The sequence below is a fragment of the Lygodium microphyllum genome, chromosome 9 (genome assembly GCF_053477565.2).
Source record: "Lygodium microphyllum isolate KBCC chromosome 9, Lygodium_microphyllum_v1.1.10, whole genome shotgun sequence".
In the NCBI taxonomy this organism is placed as follows: Eukaryota; Viridiplantae; Streptophyta; class Polypodiopsida; order Schizaeales; family Lygodiaceae; genus Lygodium; species Lygodium microphyllum.
In genome coordinates, this window is record NC_141143.1 from 154,145,209 (window position 1) to 154,157,987 (window position 12,779).

The following is a 12,779-nucleotide window of genomic DNA, read 5'->3' on the forward strand; positions in this document are numbered from 1 at the left end:
CCCCCCAAAGTCACGCATGCATGTGCTTTGCACCACAGATCAAATAACTTTTTAAAAATAAATTGCATTTGTAGAGGCCCCTAGTCTAGTCCAATCAAGTCAGTCTAAGTAGGGGTTGGGATACGAATATGACTCACCATGCATTAATATAATAATTTAATAATGAATTGTGCTTAATTGGTCATCTAATAAAAATGAATCATATAGTTTTCACTCATCCACTTCACCGCACTATAGGTATACACGATATGCTTATGGGGATTGGGGTTTTCTTTGGTCAGAGACAAAGGTCTTTTATGTCTATATTTATTGTGATGGTCTGAGTGTATGGTTCAATCCCAATTTCTGTATTGTGTTTGGGATATGGTATGCATTGAATTTTCTTTTCTTTTGAGTGTTTGATTACGGGGTTTTGGGTGCCTATATGTATGCATAGCATGGATCTTTCGGTCGCATATGTACATAGGTCATGTCGAATTTTTTGTAGGATGTGGAATACTTGGGGAGGTCTGGTCTAGTCAAGTAGTCAGTTTTCTTGTTGTTATTTTTATTTCCTTGTTATCTATCTCAGTGGTGGTATGTGTGGGTTTTCCAGGAATCCTTCCTCCTTTTCCTAGTTTTGTGTGTATGTGGATACTCCAGTGTGGTTTAAATGGCATCTTCTTCCACTCCCCCACTTTTGATCTAGCATGTACCATTACCGGTCCATGATTATTCTCTTCTTTTGGATGTTGACTATATTCGAAAGGCTAGCCTTCATCTCTTTGTGGCCTTGAAGTTCTCTCTAGTTGATGCAAAGCTTTGTTACTCTTTTCTGAAGACTTACAAGAAGCTTTGGGGCTTGGTTTATGGCCGTTGATTTTGTTTATCCCATATTACTATCAATGAGGCCTTATTCCTGCCTTTTGCAGCTTCCCTTGTACCTAGTGGAAATCATTTATTATCCACTATAGAGATCCTTGCATTGTTGCAAAAGGAAACCTCTATTCCTTTGGTAGCACATAAGGTTATCACCAGTTCTTAAGTGTATCGGTGGCACATATTTCCTCTCCCTTATGGAAGCAATTATGCCAATTCCTCTAGGATCGCTTTATGTTAGGCAAGCCTACCTCAAAGTGTTTATCCTGAGAACTCTTCATGGTATCTTTATGGATTCTAGAGGGGGTTAAGCTTAATTGGACAACCTTTTTGTTGGCTAAAATGGATCAACATTTTTAGCATGTCACAAAAGGTCAGCTCAGTAGTATTGTGTCCTATGGGGTTTTTCTACAGAAGATCATTTAGTTGGCACCTCCCCCAAGTAGCATTCCTATGTCTGATCTTGTTCCACTTATGCAATAGTCTCCTTTTGTTCCTTCTCCTCCTATGGAAATCAATCCAAATCTAGTAGATGTACCCCCTACCACAATCATTCAAAAGAAACATCGCACACAAGATCCTTCTAATGCTCTACATGTTCCAACTCTAGTGGTATAGATTCCAATACTTGAGGTGTCTAATAGTTCCCTTCCCTTGTTCTTGTCTTGTACCGACCTCTTTGCAACGCAACGGGAAGGACAAATGGATCCGCAGATTCCTCCTTCCTTGAATACAATACTTTCTAGATCTATGCTTTCAGAGCTAGTTTCTGGTGTTTAGTCTGCTTTAGAGACTTACATGACTTCTTATCTTCAAACAATCTATACAAGAGTGTATACCTCACTGCAAGACAAGGTGGATTCTTTGACTAGTCAGCTTAGCAAAGCTCTAGAGGATTTAACTTCTAAAAAGATTGCTTTGAGTGATATCCATATACAAATGTCTATAGCTACAGCTTTGATGGATTCACAGAAGGCCATGATTAAGGAGTTAGAAGTGAAGATTGCCACTTTAGAGGAAGCGAACGTGTCCTTAACCAAGGAGAAAAATACCGTTCTTGAGGAAATGATAGAATCGGCTCATAAGCTTGGTATATGTAAGGGCCAGTTGTAGCATTCCCAAGAAACTATAGAGTTGCAAATGAAGTTTATTGATGAACTTAACCAAAAATTTTCTACTCTTTTTGTTCCTCCTCCAACCCCAATAATGTCTTCTTTGTTGCCTAAGGAAGAGCTAGATCATTTCCAACATAAGACTAAACTATGCGATGGGTTTTCTACCAAGGTTGAGTGCCTTCAACAGCATATGAATTGTGTTCATGAAGATTTTATTCATTATGCTAAATCAGTGTCACCTCCATCATCCTTCTAGATTCAGTATCAATAGTAGCACTTTGTGTTGTACATCTCCTTGAGTAATTAATGTGGACTTAGAACCTCCAAAGGATGGGTGGCAAAACATGTGGTCTGTAGATTTACTCAAAGCAATGTTTGACAAATTTGTTGACGAGTTAATCTCTCATGAAGCTCAGTTATTATCTTCTATCTATGTATCTCCGAGGAGATTTGCACATCCTTTATGAGGAGGACATGAACCTTCATGTAGGAGATGTGATTTTGCAAGTAGTCATGTATGCCCATTCTACTAAAATGACTTCGATTGATGGCCTGACGAATTATCACATCAGACATTGTGGTGTAAAGGCTATGCCTGGTATCCTCCTTTGGAGGATGATGTTTTGGATCCTTGCCGTCTCGAGGATGGAGTGTCTTTCACAAGTCAAATATTTAGCCATTGAGATCCCAAGTGTTGAACCATATTGCTAATAATCTCTTATTCACTGAGGATTTCTTTTCAGTTTTTGATTTTTGATATTCCATCTGTCCATATGATCATCATGATATCCTATCTTATTCCTTAATTTCTTATCGATTACCCTTGTATATTGCTATTCTCCAATCTAATCATATAGTATCCCTCTCTTATCTTTTACCCCTATAGTTTCCCCTTAAATTTCAATTTTTACTATATGTCCATTTATTACTAATCCTATGTACTCACCTACTCCTATTGAGCCTACTTCTGTTGTTCCACCTATTTCTTCTATTTTTCCAGCACAATCCCTTCAAAAATTTATACTTTCTTTCCCTTCTTTTCCACCCTCATTATCCATTCAAATATCATCATTCTATGATTTACCTTACCATCCTCTTCACTGTTCTCCTATTATCCATTTGACTATATTAACCTTCCTCCACAATCGGTGATGGATACTCTAGGGTATAATAGTGATATCCTCCGTTGACGACAGTGGACATTGAATGATTCTTTGACAAGACCAGTGTTTAATTGGCCTATAATTCTTAGTTTCTGGGATACTTTTGTGCAATGTTCTAATTCTTATCTTCAATTTGCTAGAGCACATGTTTCTTCTGAGGATACTTTGGTATGCTTGGCATCTCATTTTTGTTGGTATCTTGCTTTTATGCATCAGCAATCTCACCTAAATACTAGGAAGAGTATTCTAAACTTGATGATTAATCCTAATGAGGATGTGACTTTTGCTCAGATGGATGTTCTGTGTTATTTTGCACAAGCTTTTCCTACCAGATTTATTATCATGTTGGAAAGAATGTGTTGGTTATAGTTTCTCCAAAATGTGCCTCTACATTTGGTGGATGAGAATAAGAGTTTGGAACATCTCAAGTTAAGTGAATTTTAAGAAAAAATATATTCATCCTACATAGTCTATGGATACTCTCTTGGATGTACTGATCCTTTTTAATGAAAATCTTTCTCCTTGCTCTTCATTTTTCAAGAGCATGTGCCATTTAGACTACATTGTCTTGTGTCTATATGAGTTTTGTATATGTTTTATGGCATTTTATCCTTCTTGCGTGGAGTTGATGATGAAGATGAATCTAATTGAGAAGTTGATTGATGTTGGTTCATGATTCTATCTGATGGATGGATGCTTATGGCGAAAAACAAACCTCTTATATCCTTTACAAGTTTGTCATGTTTTTCTGTTTCTACGTTGTATTAATAAATAAAGGTGCTTTCCTTTCGTTGCATTCTTTATTAGATATAGGTTATAAGTTGGGGTCGTGCTTGGATAGTGTTTCTTGAAGATGTTGTGGAAGATCAAGCTGGGCTATATTTTGAACTTCTATTCTCTTTTTCCTAGGTCGCGAGGATACTCCCTGATTAAGTGTGGGGATATGTTGAGGGTTGAAATGACTTGATTTTTTGGTTGATTTTTGTTATTTTTATGGATTGAATGGTTGATTTTTAATCAATTTTGTATGTTGATTAGTTGGTTTGGAAGTGTTTAAGAGTGTTTTGGATAAGGTTTACTAGATTTGAGAAGCTCATGATGTTTTTAGTGGAGATATGATGTTCTAACATGTTCTGATAATGTTTGATTGGTTCTAATTGAGTCTATTGAGCTTCTATTTTGCTTTGTTTTCTTTTTATATGAGAGGATGGTATGATAACTTATGGAGTTTGAGAGTGTTTGGAAACTTATTGGATGACTCTTGATGGTTTTGAATGGTTTTAGTTGAGCTAAATGTTTTTTGATGACTTTCTATTAACCATTTGTTAACCATCTATAGAGCCTTTGTTTTTGTTCTGTTCTGTTCTATATGCCTCTATAAGTGATATGTGGGATGGATGTGTAGCTTGGAGAATTCTTCTAACCTTGGGAAGAGATGAATGATGCAAGTTCAAAATATATCAAAGAAGTGGAAGATGTAGCTGCTAAAGACTCAAGTGAAGACTGAAGTGATAGTGACACTGTTGAGCTATGAAAGGACATTGTAGTGGCTCTGCTGACCTTTCATAGTAGACATACCTCTTGGAAGAGGTATCCACGACCAAAGAGGTCTTATGGATGATTATTCTTGATTATTCCATTGTACTTGTTACCGTGTTTCCATTGCACAGAGGAGCGGAAAATGGGAAAAAGGGAAGTAGCAAAAAAGGCGCATGATAAAAGCAGAAAAAAGCGCCTTGACCGGTAACCAATCCCTGAAAAATTCAAATGTTCGGGCATGACCCTCAGAAAGCTTCGGTGTTGGCCCGTGAAAAGAGAAAAAGGGCGCACCATTAAAATGCAGAAGCGCCCCCGAATCTTTGTAAAAGAGTGCCAGGCTCGCTCCTGTGCAAAGTGTACGCATTAGTTGGGAATAGGATAAATTAGAATGGTGGGAAATGGGAAAAACAGCCGGCCATGTAAAAGAGGGAAAAGGGGATGACCGCCCAAAAAGGATTTAGGGCTTTGTATATAAAGTTGAAAAGGAAATGAGAAGTTCATTCTTTGGTGTGTGGCAAAAAGAGTCTTCTTCTTCCTCTCTTATTCTCTCCTTCTTGCTTGTGTGTGCTCTTGAGTGAGGGAGTGTGAGAGTGTGAGGGAGTGAGTGTGTGTGAGAATGAGGGATCAAGAGGGTGAAGCTCTTCACCATCTCCTCTTCTCTTCTTCTCTCTTCTTCTCTTCTCTTCTCTAGCGCGCACGGCTATGGAGGATGGAGCTTGGAGATGGAGGAGGCTTGAGGATGCTTGAGCTAGCATCAAGAATCGTGGAGTTACCGGAGTGCAAGAGAGAGGAGGGTACTCGATCGGGCATCAAGGTAAGCTCACTACACTCGTAGGATCGACGGCGCGTCGGCTAGGTGAGAGATAGCCATTAGAGCTCGCTTAAAACACTTGAAAGAATAAGCGGTCCGAGGGTCTTGGCAGTTGAGCGAAAGCTCCCACAATACTATTGAGAGAGAGAGAGAGAGAGAGAGAGAGAGAGAGTGTGTGTGTGTGTGTGTGTGTGTGTGTGTGTGTGAAAGATAGTCAAATCTGTGCAAAACAATGTATCTATGAGTGAGAGATTTTGAGAGAAAGCTATGGAACTATTGAGGATGAATGCTATGTGATGATTTCCATTTAAAGTGGTGTATTCTCTTGTATTTTTGTTGTCTCTTGATGAATTCTATGAAGAATATGAAGAGCATAATCGATTTCGTTCAAGTGAAAGCCATGGGAGAATCGTTATATGATGTTGCGTGAAGATTTGAGAAGATTGATGTTGTTTTTCCTTGTTATGATCACTTAAAATATGAAAACATGCTTGTTGATGATATAAGATAGATTTTACTGCAGTACATTCCCCGTTTTCTTGGTGTTCCTCTTGGGGCTCCATGTTTTTGGTGCACAGTTGGGGAATACTTCCAATCTAAGAAAGAAGAAGAAAACTCCTACATACCTGATTGATACTCCTAGGTAAAGGTTGTGCCTAAAGAGAAGAAAACTCAAGTTCTGATACTCCTATGTTTGTTGAGAAGGCAACTCTACTCATTGTAGAGCAATGAAAGATGGAGAGTGCAATGGCCAACATTAAAAGGAAAGGCCAAGCTAACTTTGATGCTTTTGAGGTCTAGAGACACACTAAGGGGTCACTCGATGCTAAGGGGAAATCCAAATTAGATAACATTGAGATTTAGAAAGCCCAACATCCTAAGTCTTTTACTCACCCCTCTAGTATCAGCAAGGATGTGGTGCATGATAAAGAAAATGCCCTTCTTGTAGGGTCTAAGGGGGGCAACCCAAGAAGAAGAGAGAATTGCCTAAGAACTTGGCCTATCGGCCACTTGTTGATAAGAACATTTATGCTATGTTGAGCAGTGTTGGTGAAGACGAGATGGCTATTACTAATCATAATTGATTTGGGGATGTTGAAATTGACATTGATTACCAAGTATCTACATGGACTAGGTGTTCTAATTAAAAAGGAAACATGCAAGTCATTGTTGAGAAAGAGAAAGCCTGATGCTCTTGCACTTGAAGAGGTTAAACCTGAAGTAGAAGAGGACAGAGAATTCAAGTGCAAAGGATATATCTCATTTAGTGATTATTGTAGGCAAGGTAGAAGAGGGACCATGCTAGTGATCAAAGAAACTTTGAACCCTTCTTTATATTTTTTGCAAAGGTGATGGTTGTCTTATTGTGGTTGCTATTGAGATTGGTAGTGAGGAATGCTTCATTGTCTAAGTTTATGGTCCAAATGCTTCAAAAAATAGAGCAAGTCTTTGGGTTGATATACAAAAACTTATGTTGGAGGACAACACCGTATATATGGACGACTAGAACATGACTTAGTGTGAGTTTGATAGATCACATGGTCCCTCCTTGATGTTATCCCTGGAGAGAGATAGTTAGCACAACTTTGAAGTGTCCTAGGAGTTGGTTGATTTGGCAGTGGCCTTTAATGGTGGAAATTCTTTTGACTTTACTTGGCATCATAAGCAGCTGGGTCCTTATTACTAGCGTGCAGCTCATCTAGACATGATATATCTAAACAAGGGAGCTTGGTGGATTTACCTTGATGCTAAAATCACCCAAATTTCTGAGTTCCATTTCTAACCATGTTCATGTGCTTTGCTATTTCAGGCTTAATGTTGTTTCAGATGCTGACAATGGTGCCCCTTTGTTTAGATTTAATCTATCCTTTTTGAAGAAAGAAAGCTTTTATTCAATGCTAAAGGAGGCAAGGTTAAGATCAGTAAAGTATCGGTGTACCTAGTTGGAAATTGGCTTAACTCCATGAATGCTATTGTTTATGTAGTAAAAGAATTTGGCCATTCTCAAGCATAATAAATATGGGGTAATGTTAATGCTTCAAAAGTTTTTAAAGATGCAATCTTACAAGCACTCAAAGTGCCCCATAATGACACCATACTACAACAGTTGCCTAAAGATGTCGAAGTCTTCTTGGAAGACCTCCTCTAGTATCAGCCAGAGGTTCCCAAGCTTGAGCTGAGGGACTCATGATATCTTGTTGGCAATGCACCAACCATTGTATTTCTTAAGCTTCAAAAGTCAAGAAATGTAAAGAGAGGATTTCTATCATTGATGATGGCAAAGGACAAATACTGAGAGATAACATGGACATTGCAAAAGCATTCACCATGTTAGAAGTGTAACATAGGAACCCTGAGTAAGCAAGGGTGTACGAGGGAAGGTAAAGTGTGAATGAGTTGTAGGGCAAGGGAAACCCTAACCCTAACTCATAGCGAGGCTATATAAATAGCCTAAAAGTCTCTCTCAAAGGTAGAGAGGGTGTATCAGTTGTATTTGTGAACAACTCATTAAGCAAGATCTTCTTCTTGTACTTGGGCTCTCTCTCCTTATTGTGCACACCTTCTCACGTTGTCACTCTGATATTTCAACATGGTATCAGAGCCATCTTTGATCCAAAAAGCTTCCTTGAACTCCATCTCCCACTAAGTGCACATGAGCATGTAATTTTCTCATTGTGCTTCTTCACCTCCATAGTTGCTTTCCATACCCACCTCTGTTGAAGGAATTGGGGAGAACAAAAGATAGCATATCTTACTAGATTTCTTCTAAATATTTGTTCTCCAACTTAGGATGCTTTAGCATGTCACATCAAAACCCAACATTGGGCAACGAGGAAGGCGACATTGCATGTTTTCCCAAATTAACGCAGTTCTGGACAATGTGGAGGTCGAAGTGATGGCATGACCTGTAGATTACACATTCATGGTAGCCGCCATAGGGCTTTGTTAGCCCCATAAGTGGGCTACTCAATCCTCAAAGGGTTTCCTAAAATTCCTTTTGTATTGTTCACATAGAGCAAAACCCTAACTGTGTACCTTGTTGGCAACCATAGCCAAAAAGCTTGAAGCTTGCTTTTCTTCAAGTTTCTTCTCACTAAAGTCATGAACAATGATTTTAATCACTAGTTGAGTAAGGTTCAAGTTCATTGCAAACCTGGAAGCTCAAAGTTAGAGCTTCTTGCCTCGAAGCTTACTCTCAAGCCAACATTCAACTCGTGGCTCCAGCACAAGCCATTCACTAAGATTGGATACTAGTGTTTTTGAACACTGCTAATCAAACCGCTAATCATTGCTTGCTAGTTAATCTCTACAAACTAAAGGCTTTTTAAGCATATTCATTAAGTGCTTAACTATCATCATCTCTCCTTTGGAAATTGTAAGGCTATGTGTCAAATATAAGCACATAGACATTTTCTTCTCTTCATTTAATTTATTTATCCTAGTTCACATCAAATGTTTTCAACTTGATTGCTTCTGCTTGTAGTACCAAACTTGTAAAGGAATAGACACTACCATTGATTTGTGCAATCATTAAGGCCTTCCTATCATGGCCTATGTTGATGTGAAACCTCAAATCCGCAAGTTTGATGGGAGAGACTTCCACCCATGACAAGTGTTAGTAAAATATAAAATGATGGAGAGAGGCTACTGGCCATTCATCAAAGGGACAGAATCCATTGATCTATCCAATTCTATGGATGTTGAAGATGATGAAAGAGCCTAAGCCATGACAATGCACGTGGATGAATCTTTAATTCACCATACTTGACTAGCTTGCAACTACAAAAGAGAAATGGGATGAGCTCGAGAAATTGTCTGGTGTAAGAGGGAAGAATTCCAAAATCTTCCTCAAAATAGAGTTCTTCAGCTTGGAATACAAGCAATCTGAAGACTTGGAAAAGTTCATTTCCCACATGAAGGGTCTGATGGCTCAATTAGCTTCAGTCCAAGCTTCAGTTTTGCTGAAGAAGATGCCATTGCAATACTTTTGAAAGTCGTAAGGAAAGTCTACCCAACTCTTGTCACTACCCTAACAAATGTACCAAATCCTACACCTGAAGGTGTCATTTTGTCTTGTTTGGATGAGGAGAAAAGAAACCAAATAAAGGCAGCACCAGATAGCTCAACATCTATCTTGACAAACCGACCCTTGGTCCATACTGGGACTACTAAATGTTCCTTTTGTAACAAAAAGGGACATATTGTAAGCAATGGCTGGAAAAAATATACCAACAAGATAAAGTGTAAACAAATGTAAGCAAACAAGGAATATCACAAGTAAATGTCCCAACTCTCCTCAAGTTCCCAAATAATTGGAGGCAAACTATGTCTCCAAAGCACGTGATGACTGACTTTTCTAGTCTCCATTGTACCATCTTTCCATAAACATCCTTGTAGCTTATTTTATAAAGGCATCCCACTGATTCATTGAAGGAGGGAACCATTTCCGTGCTATGTAATCCAATGCCACCTTTGCATTTGGGGGGGGGGGGGGATATTAAAGGTGTAGCATAGGAACCTTGAGTAAGTAAGGGTGTATGAGGGAAGGTAAAGGTGTGAATGAGCTATAAGGCAAGGGAAACCCTAACCCTAACTTATAGTGAGGCTATATAAATAGCCTAGAGGTCACTCTCAAAGGTAGAGAGAGTGTACCAATTGTACTTGTGAATAAATCATTAAGCAAGATATTATTCTTGTACTTGAGCTCTCTCTACTTGTTGTGCACACCTTCTCACGTTGTCACTTGGATAACACACCAAGCATTTTTCTACTATTGTTGACTAAGTGGCCTGAGAATTATCAAGGCAAACTAAGAGAGTTTTTGAGGGGAAGCAATAATTTAATTGGCACCTCTGAAGCTGCTCTTATGAGTAGGCCATTATTTGTGGAGGAGTTGATGTTCATAGTAAATAAAATGGCTAAAGGCAAGTTGCTTGGGATTGACAGAATACAAGCTAAAGTTTCTAGGCTCTCTAGAATGAATGCGCAGATAATATGTGCAGTCTTTTCAACCATATAAGAAGGGTTGGTGAATTCCCTACAGAGCTCAATCACGGACTAGTAAAACTCATTCCTAAGTCACTTGATAGGGTCAAGTTAGGTAGTTGCAGACCCTTGACTTACTAATAGGATCAAGTTTAGTCTTGGTAGAGTATTACATGCTTAGCAACACAATTTTGTACAGTGTCACAAGAATCATGATGCTATTTTGAACTTGATACTGTATATGGATCTTGCGCTATCATTTAAGTCAGAGTTTGTCCTAATTAATATGGAATTCATCAAAGCATATGATAGAATTAGTTGGCATTTCATTGTGGAGGTTTGGTCAATGATTCATTAAAATAGTGAGAGCTATGTTTGCAAATGCTTTTGCTATTCTGCAGGTGAATGGGGTTTGCTCAAATCCTTTTGTAATAAGGAAATCTGTTAAGTAGGGGTGCCCCTTGGCCCCCTTGTTATTTGAAATGATCATTGAGGTGAAAGCTAAAGAGGAGTCTACCAAAAGGAATTACTAGATGTTTATGAAAGTTTTTGTGAACTATCCAGGTATGTTGTCAACACTGCCAAAACATAATTAGTGCCCTTGAGCTCTAATGAGCTTCCCACATGGATGCTAGATCTTGGCTTCAAGATAATCAAACATGGACAACCATTTAGGTATTTAGCTGCCCTTTGAGGGGCTGGTATCTCTATGAAGCATAAAGTAGACTAGATGATCACAAAGGTCGAGAGTAAGGTTGATGCTTGGAGAGGGAAACCCCTGCCCCTTCTAGGTAGAATAGTGGTCATTAAGGTCACAATGGCTTCTTCTACCATCTTCTTTGCAATGGTACTGAACTTTAGTCAACTAGCATGGAGGTTATTTGGTAGCTTTATTTGGAACAAGGAAGAGGGATAGAAAGGATGGAGGTATCCCTTGGGATTAGGTTACCATCAACGAACATGAGGGTGGATTAGGGATCCCTAAACTAAGTGTTAAAGCTATTTCATTGCTATTTGGCATGCTTAAGAGGTTTGATGCTCCTCAACCTTGGACATTCTTTCTTAGGGCATGGTTGGAGGAGTTTGGCAAAAAGAATCTCGGCCACCCTATTTGCGTATGGTATAATACTCTCCTCATGGGGAGAAGGATCAACATTCCCATCCACAAGTAGCCAACAATTTGTTTCAAGCATGGCAATCAATATTAGAAGAGGCCTCTTGGAGAGGTTCAAGGAAAAAAGAGGAGGCTCGTCTTTAAAGCAAGCTATCTGGTTCTTCAAGCATGCTTTCAACCCTTTAGATAGGCTTGGATTGCAGCAATATAGGCTGGCCAAAAGTGTAATGAAGAAAGGTGTGTGCATGTGGGAAGATATTTGGGACCATTCTAGTCTATCCTTCAAAGTGGTTCTGGTGATTTAGGAGCAATTTGGTTTATCTAATAAAGAAGTTGACTTTGTCAAAAGAGCTCTAGATAAAGTTAGAGATGATCGGCCTTTCTTAGAGTCATTTTCGAATCCAACATTATCATGTTTATGATAGCGCGTACTGGCAAGCCTTTGTGGAAGTGTAAAAGATAGAGGGATTTATTTCTGAATGACAAGGACTTCTTGCTAAAAGCTTATGAGTACTGGAGAAAGTGGTTTCCACACACTAAGAAATGGACCTGGCTCAAAATGCTTTATAGGGTCTAGAAGTCCACACCCTTCAAAGAAGCTCAATTTTATGCTCTAGAGGGTTTGCATGAATAAATTGGCCACGAGGGAGAGATTAACCAAGGTCTTTCCTGCTTCCTTGTACTATGTTTTCTGGAGAAAGGAAATAGAAACAATGAGACATTTGTTTTGGGAGTGCAAGGAGGTGAAGCCTTTGTGGAAGCAACTCCAAAAGTGCATGAGGAAAGTAGGTTTTAATGAGACTATGGATTGCAAGCTTATTTTATTTGGGGACAAGGGTAAGCTTGATGTATAGACCTTGGAAGTAGTCTCCATGTAAGAAATCTCGAAGTTGAGGAATGATAGGCTATTTGGTCTTGACCCTAGTGTCCACTTGTTCTTAAATATAGGTGGTTTAAGTTAAAATTGAAATATTTGGGTGCGGAGGAGCCTCAAGAGGTCTAATTGCTATTTTAAGGTGTCTTATAAAGTTTTAGCAAAGTCCTAAAGCTTTGTGCTTGCCATTAGCCTCCCTTGGAGAGGCTTTGTAAATATATTTCTTCTCTGTTTATAATATATATTATTTTCTGCGCGTTAAAAAAAACAGCAACAAAGGAAACCGAATTTTGTATGAATTGAGTTAAAAGAAAAGGAG